The sequence below is a fragment of the Lissotriton helveticus genome, chromosome 3_1 (genome assembly GCF_964261635.1).
Source record: "Lissotriton helveticus chromosome 3_1, aLisHel1.1, whole genome shotgun sequence".
Lineage (NCBI taxonomy): Eukaryota > Metazoa > Chordata > Amphibia > Caudata > Salamandridae > Lissotriton > Lissotriton helveticus.
Genome location: NC_136061.1, coordinates 1,162,684,887 through 1,162,695,751, shown reverse-complemented (window position 1 = coordinate 1,162,695,751; position 10,865 = coordinate 1,162,684,887). Strand labels below are relative to the sequence as shown.

Sequence of the window (10,865 nt, the reverse complement as noted above, 5' to 3'; positions counted from 1 at the left end):
AACAATATTCCTATTAATAATAGTCAAATGTCTATTAACCCCTTCGCTGCGGGGGTAATTGCCCCACTGTGCTGGGGGGAATGGGGGCGCGCACAGCGCCCCCATGCTCATGACGAGCTCAGCTCGTCATGAGCCACTGCGCTCCGGTGCTCATGACGAGCTGAGCTCATCACAGGTGCACCGGCTCCCGTGGAACACTCAGCACAGCAGGGGAATTCTCCCCACACTGAGCTTGTCATGAGCACCGGAGCGCCGTGGCTCATGACGAGCTCAGCTCGTCATGAGCATGGGAGGGGTTAATTAATTACCTGCCAATGTGCTGTCAACAAGTAGGACAGCTGACAAAATGCCCAATGATATAAAATTTGTGAAATGCTCACACCATGATGTTGATGTTAATAATGAACAAGTCTGAAGGTTCTGAAAATTGTATGTAAGGACTGGTTTCCTTTCTGTAAATCAGATCTCTTTGCAGTCCTACTAGCAAATTGTCTCAACTGCAGTTCATTGGCAATAAAGAGCTACTCTTAAAGCCTTTGTGTGTGTCCAGCTTACCTATCCTTAAAGAATTGTGCTTTTACACACTTGTGAGTCCCTAGTATATGGTACCTTAGGTACTAAGGGCATAGGTACCCCAGAGGCCTACCAGGGGCTGAAGCATGTATTATGCCACCCCTGGGAAGCCTCCCAAAATGGCACCACAGGTCTGCTACTGGGTAAGGTGGTGCATGCACCCCTTACTGAGATATAGGTTACCTATATCTACCTTATATTACTGACACATATAAACCTATAAGTCAATCCTATGACAGGCCTTAACAATCCTGAAGGCAGAGTGCTTGGTTTTGTGTGAGAGAGTGCCCAAGCATGGGCTGAGCCCCTCTGCAGCTTTCACAGCCTATTCTCTGAGGCTGTTCTGTGAATCAGCCAGACCATATACTCGTAAGTGCATTATAGCCTCGCAGTTAATGCTAACTTTTGAATGGCGATACAATCCGAAACCGGTCCCAGGATGCTTGTTTCCGGTCCATGGAAGACATGGCTTGGCAGTTCGGGCTGGACTGTTCCCATGAGGCACAGGGTCAGACTGATTTGCATATAGCCATGTCTGAAATGGGGTGGCTGAGTGGGCTAAAGAATGGTGATGGATTAAACCCAGATCAGTTGACTGGGGGTGAGTGTTTGATTTGCTCAAGCGCTCCGTCCATCATCCCCTTTTGTATAACTTTTGAATGGCTGCATGGAAACATGTCGTGTTCCTACCCCCCCCCCCGCCCCCCGCCCGCCAGTCCTGGTGGTGGGGGTAGAATTCTGCCCCTCTAGAGGGAGAGACATGTACACACTGACCTAAACAGTAATAGTTTAAAAGACACCTGGCATCACAAAATGGATGTCACAGACAGGGGTCTGACCTCCTGCTGCTGGACGAAACTCAGGCAGGGGAGGCCTGGACAATAGGTTTCCTGTCACAGGGAAGTATAACCATCTCCCAGACAGGCTTTACTGTATTGGGGCTGGGTGGGTGCATTCAGAGAATGCTTTTCAGACAGTGCTGGGGGCACACTTGGTGTCCCTGTGCATATCCCAGTTCAAACCAGTCGCAGGGGCACTCAGCCCCTGCTCTGGCATGAAACCAGACAAAGGGAAAGGGGTGTAACCCTCCCTCTCCCCTGACCCTCCCATAGGTGGGTCCCCAGAGTATGTCCAACCCCTTAACTTAGCATAAGTATAGGACCCCAGTCCTTAGGACTCCAGATTACACCAAAATGAAACTCTGCAACATATGCCCTGGAACTTCAACATTCTACATCAACTAGAAGACAGACGAATCTCCCTTGGGGTCAAGGAGTGACTCCCCTGTTCAAACAGGCACCAAAGAAGTGTCTTGCTGGTCTGCATTTCCAAAGCTCCCGCTGGATTCTTATGGATTTGTGACTCAGGACACAGAGTTCCAGACTTCTCAGAGACCGACACCAGATCCCAGCAAAGCTGAGACCCGCAGCCCTCACGAGTGACGTGGAACCGGAACTCCTGGACACTGTGCACATTTGCAAGTACATCAACTTCCTGAGATTTCTCGAAGTTGTGCTTTGGGCTACGCGTAGTCCAATCCCTGAGCACCATCTGCACCAAAGATTGTGGGCCTATACTCCACGAGCGTTTTGTGAGCCCACTTCTAGCATTTCTGCTTGAAGCCCCTTTGTGATCCCTGGTTCATTGACTGCTGGGTCCCCACGAAGGTAACTCTTCTTTCCTTTGGGATTCTCTGGTTGCTCCAGACTTGCCCTGACTCCCCACCAAGGGGTGAGTCCATCAGACCTTGCTGGTCTGCACTGAAGCCAATCTCTGCTTTCTGCGAGGTTTGCTTTTGCCAAGAATTATTTGGTCCAATCCGGATACCTACCCCGCCGCACTCGACATCCTTCGTGGGACAGCACAAATCCAGCACCTGGTCATCGTTGACGCCTCCTGGTCCTCGTAGGTGAAGAGTCAAGCTTCACCTTCTTCACCTGAAATCACACTACATCGGTGGGCATCCGCTGATTGCCTTCCTGGTCACTGGCTAGTGACCCAGACTCTGTCCCCTTTGATTTTAGGTTCTTCACAGCTCCAATCCACCCTTGGATCCACCCAGACACTTTCCACTTGGTCGCCTGCAGCATTTTTCAGTAGCTCGCCACTGAAATCGACGACGAAACCCGACACGAAAAGACACCTATGCACCCGGCTTCCCTGGGTGAGGTAACTCGAGTACTCCGGTGCTCCCGTGGGTATTGACTCTAGAACTGCCTAGTTCTAAAGGGGTTTGCTCTAAGTCCTCTATTAAGTGTCCTTAATCTGTAAATTTCCAACCGCGACTTTCCCCATAGAAGTTAATGGTGATTCGCGGCTGTGTTTAGACACTGCAGGCGTCCCCCGTGGGTCCCCTGTGTTACTACCTTGGGTAGTTCCTGGTGGCTACAGCGGTTCTAAAGGCTCTAGGCCTTGTATCTATGTCAGTCATGGTTCTTATACTACTTTCTTAATATATGGTTTGGTACACCCCTAGGGCTCAACGTATATTGTGTTAATTTACTGTGTTCTAAATAAGTCATTGTCTTGTACTTTTGCCTCTAACCTCATAAAGAGACTAGAGGGATGTGTTTAGAATAAATACATATATTTTATATATATACCTGGTGTGGTTCTCCTTTCATTTGGTCATTCACAAGATTATATGGGTATGGGTTTTGGAGTGCCAAGGGGAATTGTAGGGTTCAGAGTGAGTATGGGTTTTTGAATGGTAATTGACATTTTAGGTTTTAAAGGGTTATGGGTATTTGGGTGGTGAGGGTAATATTAGGGTTTAGGGGTATGGGTATTGGGGTGGTAAGAGCAATTTTAGGGTTTTAGGGGGTATGGGTATTGGGTAGTAAGGGTAATTTTAGGGTTTTAGGGTGTATTAAATATATATAGTCATATATGTATGAATACATGCATATGTGTGTGTGTGTGTGTGTGTGTGTGTATATATATATATATATATATATACCTACGTTAAGCACTTTTACCAAGTGTATGCTTTTACCACGCATGCCTTTGTGTTGTAATGGCATGCCTTGTAAAGGCATATTCATGGTAAAAGTTGCGTTGTAATGGTAGGTCGTTGTAAAAGTATTTGCGTAGTAATAACCACGTTGTAATGGCATGCATAATATGCGTTGTAATGTCACATATTCTCCTAGAGGTGTGGTCAGCCTTGTAGAGGTGGACTCCTCCTGCATAACTAATTTCCTGCCTGTCCATGAAAAACAGTACTTGGTGCAGGGGGGACGCTCTGTCCTCGAATGGTGGACAAGTTCCTTTGTCCAGTGGTGCCAATAAAGCCTTTAAGGCTCACCGCCATAGCGTTCTAATCACTACCCATCCTGTGTGGGCGGAGGTGGCCCCTCCTACTCACACAGGTCTTTGTCTTCATCCTCTGGGAGCGGCACTCACTCCACAGCAGGAGGTCAGACTTCTGTTTTGTCAGCAAATCCTTGAAAAATTGGTGTGCGCTGTCTAAAGTGCCACCTAGGTACATGCTGGTTAACCATCGACATGACCAATGCGCCGGGCGGTTAAAAAGCATGGTCTTTGACACAAAACATGAAACAAATCGGCTGGTCCATCATGAGGATGGACTTATACATAATGCCTATATGCCAACCCATGTTATCTGATGGACCGCCGGTCACTAGCAGTAGAATTACATTTAGAATGCATACACATTTATTCCCACACATATAATTTAATGCACCCTGCCTCCTGGCTATTGGGGGCCTTAGGGGTGACTGACATATATTGGACGCAATGAGGTGACCCTGTCACACATGGTGGGTGCTGGGTCAAACTCCAGCAGGCAAGCTGCTTGTACAGGGCTGACATGGCAGACCTGCAGATTTTAGTTTTACACTGGTCACTCAGGGTGACACAATAAGTGCTGCAGCCCTAGTACCCCTTTTACATCCATTCCCTTGGTCCCACTGGTGCTACATACTAGGGCTTTACAGTGGTGCAAAAGTAATTGCCAATTGGGTGTACCAATTCACATTTACAGTTTAAGGGAAAGAACACTAGTTACTGGCCGGGTTAGCAGAACCCAGCACACTTTCAGATCAATTACCACAGCATCTAGCAGCAAAAGGTGGGGAGGGGTGACCCCCCAAAAAGAGCATTTTACATCATGTCTGCCTTCCGCTCATGTTAGACTCCTTGCTCTGTGTTTCAAGACGGGTCAGGCGGGTAACCAACATCGCCGCAGTCTCCTGGTACCCAGAGAGTAACTCCCTGTCTGGTGGCAAGACGTGGTAAGGGTCCACTGAGCACAGTCCGTCCCAGTCAACAGTCAAACTGTGAGCCCAATCTGAGGTTATAGTTGGATTCCGAAGCATAGGGGAGCTGGGATGGGCCACTGAGCTGCAGAGGCTGAGGTCATCATGTGCACCCTTTCCCAAATTTGAGACCGAAGTCCGAGGGGGCTGGGGGGGGAATGTATTGTATGTATGTATTGTATTGCGATTTATATAGCGCACGTATCACCCTAAGGCATCAAGGCGCTTGCCTTGGGAACCCGTCCTGGTATTCCCCTGTGAGATAACCCCAGCAGGGTATCCACAAGGTGAAAGCTAGGCATCCCGCCGCGAGGGGCCGTAGTGGAGATTAAGCAAGCTATTGCCCAGAGTCGCAGAGTGTGAACCCGTGAGTCGAGTAGGCACCGGAACGAGAATTATCGAGTCCATGGAATTTTTTGAGCCCAAGACCCGCCGAGGCGGGGAATTGAACTCTGGTCCAGGACCGATCTCAGCTTCCGGGTCTGCCGCCTCTAACCCCTGAGCCACACTTCTCCACGAATCAGCACCCGCGGGCAGTCATGGAGGGCCCTCACTCCCTCCAGCCATGAAAGTGGGTGCTACAGGTGGTGTGAGTGGGCAGCCATGGGACACCACAAACAGCCATGAATGGCACACAGCCAGACACGCCAAAAATGCTTGTGGCTGACCGGTTGCCAGCCTCTACCTCATCGAGGCAAGGGGTGAAAGGCCAGGTGTGTTGACAGTGTACCTACATGATAGGACATGGGGTGGGATTCTGTGATGGGCGATCGGGGTCTGACCTTGAGGGGTAGAAGGGTGCGGAGCTACCCTGTGATGGCCCCAGACACACCTTGGGAAAAAGGAGGTGCAATTAACAATCAAGCAACCCTCAGACAGACGTGGCCCCGGGGGGGGGAACCTGGGGCTACAAGGTGAGTTCAGAGTGTTGATGATCAATGTGTCCTGCAATTCACACTAATTCTTACAGCTAGCTGTGTTCTTCATCAATGCGCAAGCCAAGTGATCCACCGGCAAGAGCAACAAGCAACTTTCTGCAAGGTTTTCCCACTTGTAGGAGGGGCGGAGGAAGGTGGTGATGCCTGTTTGCCACCCGCACAGTGAAAGAGACAACCCAGTTCCTCATCTGGTTTCTGCTGTGGGAGTCAGCCTCCACGATTCACAGATCATTTCCAGGTGCTTGGCAGGAGCCCCATCTCCAGAACCCCGGGGAGGACGTCTTCAAACCCTTAGCCCAGCTGCATGGGATTTGGACAAACTAGGTGCCTGGCAATGAGGGAGGGTCCCCCACCTACACATCTGTCGTCCACCACCAGACTTGACCTGGCTTAGGCAGTGGCCCGAGACATACCAGTGGGGTCGGGGGGGCCACTGCTGCCTTGGTGGGAGGTTCCAGAAGGGAAGAACAGGGAGGCTCCCCCCTCCTGCACACCTGAAGCGGTTTGCTCTGGCTTTGAGTAAGGACCATTGCACCTACACAAGGAATAGCCGGCATTCCCACGCTAGCCCAGCTCCTTCTCATCCAGGCTCCCCTGTGGTGTGAGATGGACCTGTCCAGCGCCCAAGTGCCCCAGTGTCCGCGGATGCTCCTCTTGCCAGGGCACACAAGGGGAGGGCCAGGCCTAATGCCTATGGATTCCATCTAGGAGGCGGCCTAGGGTTCAGATTCGGGTTGCTATGCCTTAATGATCCTTCAGCAGGTATGAATTTTACTTCCTTTAAATACTCAAGTTTGATCATCTTCTTTACGCTCTGCAGGGCCATTTCAAATCCCATTGTGACTAATCTGAAGACCTCACTAAACCATCCAATTGTTTTTAGCAACAGCAGTTTGTATAAAGGGCAGCGACTTAATCAACGTGAGTTAATGATCTGCACTTACGGGAAATTCCTCGTTGATGGGAACTGATTGCAATCCCAAATCCCGACGCACCTGTCAGTTGACTAAGAATGCAAATGAAGTGATTTCTGGGGATGCAATTTCCTGGGAATCAACTACTCTACACAACTACACATCAGACAGCCGATGTGTAGGTGGGGTAACCTTCCCTCATTGCCAAACACCTGGTATGTCCAAGTCCTGTGTAGCGGGCTAAAATTTTGAAGACTTGCACGTTCCCTCCAGGGCCCGTGGAGATGAGGATCCTTGGCCAATCACCTGGAAACACTTTTCCTGGCAAGGAAACTGGAAGTGGGTCAAATCCTGTAGTACAGTACTGATCCACATATTGCCATTTTGTTGCAGGAGCCATGTACTGCACATACCATTATGCCTATTCCGTGTAAAGCTAGCAGAATGTAGAACAAGAATATATAATGTCATAGTTCTTTATCAGCAAATTAATGGTTTATATACACCTATCGTCCTCATGTAGAAAATTACTATCACCATTTCCTACCTAGAACAAGCCAAATGCAGTCCCAAATATATTAAAAAGCCAATTATTGGTCATAGTCCCACTTGTAGAACACAACAATGCCCATGTTCTTTCAGCTATTAATAAAATAGAGTGTCAGGTATATGTAGCAGCAATGTACCATCCATCATAACCCATGAAAAAATTTGTGATTCCCATTTTCCTAACAGAAATTGTTAGACTACTGTGGCAAATGTGTTTATGAGCCCATTAAACCCTATAATCCATGCGCATAAAATAGCCATTTCCATTTCCTTACAGGAATCATGCCAGTACAGTGTCAGGTATATGTACAAGCTGTTTAACCCCCATCATCTCCATCTAAAAAATATGTGTGGCCATTTCCTCAGCACACATCACTACACTACAGAAGCAGACATATGTTATCGCCTTCTTCTCACGTTTGGAAACCATTATGGTCATTATACCAAAAGGGTAACGTAAAATACTGTGCTCAGGATATGTACCAGCCTTTTACCCCCTCTGTAATCCCCCATGTAAACATGATCTATTCCCATTCTATTAGCAGGACCATTATAATATAGGGGAAATGTATTCAACAGCTGTTTTAAATCCCATAATCGCCTGTGAGTAAAATATCTATTACCATTTCCATACAGTAATCATGTAAATACAGTGGTTGGTATGTGTAAAACCCATAAAACTTCCATCATTAGTTTGAGGTTTCCCATCCAGAACGAAGTCTCATTCTCTGCGTGCTTATTACTAATTGGAACAGGTTTTTAGTCAACCCCTTGGTGAGATGATTAAAGTCCTCATTTAGCTTTTGGTAGACAAGCTGACCCGAATGTAGGTTTCCCCTTACCAGTGCAGGGGTTTTAACTTTTGTCAAAAGTACATTGGTTAACCTCACGGAAGCAATTCTGCCAATACTGCTATAATGCTGGACGGTCTGCTGTACAGTGACTGCATGGTGCCATGTTTTTCTTCTAAATGCAAGAGTCCGGTGGAGGGAATGGGGGGTGGGGGTTGGAGTTTTCACCCATTGCCTTCTAGTACCAGTATGCTGGCCAAGGTTACTTTGGCAGCTGAAGGACGTCCCTAAGCAGGGTGGAGTTCCCAACACCACGTAAGCTGTTTGATCTGCTGTGGTAAATGGGTTCTGACAGAAGAGTTGGCTGTGGTTGCACCATCCGAACCACCACGCTTATACAATGCCTATTGACGTAGAGGTTTTGCAGACAGTTGTTTCGCGAATATCCTATTACAGAACACTTTGAGATCCTGTGCCTTATTCATTTATCTGTGGATGTATCAATTCTTTTTTTTAAACCTACGTCCCTCAATTATGAGATTTTAGCATAGGGCAGTGCAGCACGGCACCTTGGTGCGCTGCCCTATGCCAAAGTGAAAGGGCAGGAATGCACTGTATTTGTGCAATATGCTGCAGTCCTGTCCTTTCTCCCTGTGCTGGTGCCGACTCGGCAGTCTAGAGCCAACATAGGCATCCTTGCACCATTTTGCAAGGGTGCCTCCATTGCATGCAGGATTGTTTTTGAGAAGGAAGGGACATCTTCGTGCACAAAAAACAATCCTAAGAGGCATTTTCCTCTTTCAATGTGTGCCGCAGAATGCACCACACATAGAAAGAGGAAAAAAGGAGGAGGAAGAAACATATTTCTCCTTGTTACTCCTCACCTTGAGAGGCTTATGTAATTGGAGCTTCCCCAGGTTTACACGATTTTGTAAATCTGTGGTAGCATCAATATCCATGGGTTTTGCATGGGGAAACCCAACTCAACACCCATGGAACGCTTCTTGGGCACTGCGTTGCCTTATCAAGATTGACGAGGCCATTCATAGCCACACAGGGTGGCTTTGCATGAATTCATAAATCGGATTGAGAGCCAAGTGTCACACATATACCACTTTACATGGTGCAAAAGTGGGTTCTTTTATTGATCATATAGTGCTAAAAGATGTGAATGGCTGACGTTTCCCATTTTTCTGATACGATTTTGTGTGCAAGAGAAATTCTGTCAACAAACCAATGCAATTTGTTTTTAAACTGAAGGATGTGAAAAGAGTCTTTTTGACAAAGGAGTTCCAAATATGTTTGCAAAATATTCTCAGAATTGTTAGATTTGGGGATCTCTAGTTGGCACAGGTAGGTACTTGTGACAAATAGGGACCTTTGCCTCTAGTCAGGGTAAGGGGGTACACTCCTTAAATAACCCCTGCTCACCCCCTTGGTCGCTTGCCATGAGCAGAAAGGCTTATCTCAGAGGCAGTGTGTAAAGCATTTGTGAACACATACAGTAATCAAGTGACAACACTACAGATGGACACCACACAAGTTGTAGTATAAAAATAAGTGTTCTTTATATAGATTTAACACGAGACCACAAACGACAAAAATCCACAACACTGTACTTAAAATGGTAGGATTAGCTTAGTTCTCTTTAGATCTTAAAATGCAACACTTTGAGTCAATGTACCTTAAGATGCGACACGCAGGGCAAAGAAAGTGTTGCATGGATGGTGAAGCGTTGAAATTTTGGTGCAAAGAAATAAAGACGTCGTCTCGTCTCCTTGTTGGTGAGGCACGCTTCACCGATGATGCAAGAAGTCTTGACTCCATGCGTCAGCTGCAGCGGTGACACCCTTGTTCCGTGATGCGACGTCAGCAGCGTTGGTGGCAACACTCTTCTCCTACGTTGCGAGACGCTTCCGCTCGACGTGACAACTGCAGCGGCGACACCCTTGTTCCGTGATGCGACAACAGTAGCTCCGACGGCGGAGCGCTTCTCTGTGGATGCGAGGCACTTCTCTTGATGCAGTGCAGTGCGACAGCTACAGTGGCGACATCCACGATGCGACGGCAGCAGCAGCGACGGTGACACGCTTCTTCTTTGTTGCGAGACTCTTCTCTCGATGCGGTGCAATATGACAGCTACAGCGGCGACATCCAAGATGCGACGGCAGCAGCAGAGTTGACGACACATTTCTTCTTCGGTGCGAGACGCTTCTCTCGATGCGGTGCAATACGACAGCTACAGCGGTGACATCCACAATGCAACGGCAGCGTCGGTGAGACGCTTCTTCGTTGCGAGACGCTTCCAGCTCCTTGCAACACGCAGTCCCAAAACAGCAGCAGGCACTTCCAAAGAACTCTTGGGGAGCTGGGGGTTGAAGTCTGTTGTCCCTGAGACTTCAGCAGGAGGCAAGCTCTTCCCTCAAGCCCTTGGAGACCCTTTACAAGTTGAATAAAGTGCACACAAAGTCCTTTCTCCTTTCTTTGGCAGTCAGGCAAACACTGCAGGCCAATCCCCCAAGCAGCACTTCAGCTTAGGGATAGTTTCTCCTCAGTTTCTTCAGGTTCCTCCCCTCAGCAAAGGTTTCTTCTTTTTTGTCCAATAGAGATCTAACTTCTTGGGATCACGGTCCCAATACTTATACCCCAAAATCCTTTGTCCTCTGTGGGCAGAGAGGCCTTTGCCTAGTCCAAACCAGTTCTGGTCAGTCCTGGAGCACTCTGTTTACATGACTCCTTCTTCCCTTTCACAGTACAGGGCAGATACATCAGACACACCACAGGAAGTGGAGCTGGCATTGTGGAGGGAAGGCACAGTCC

The 10,865-nt window shown here is 48.1% G+C and overlaps 1 non-coding gene across 1 annotated transcript; it reads right to left on the bottom strand.

The window, feature by feature from the left end:
- Nucleotides 1–5,718: 5,718 nt before the first annotated feature.
- LOC144825700 (5.8S ribosomal RNA) lies at nt 5,719–5,875 on the bottom strand. Its single transcript, XR_013609521.1, has one exon. It is a non-coding gene; the product is annotated as a 5.8S ribosomal RNA (ribosomal RNA).
- Between the last annotated feature and the right edge of the window lie 4,990 nt (nt 5,876–10,865).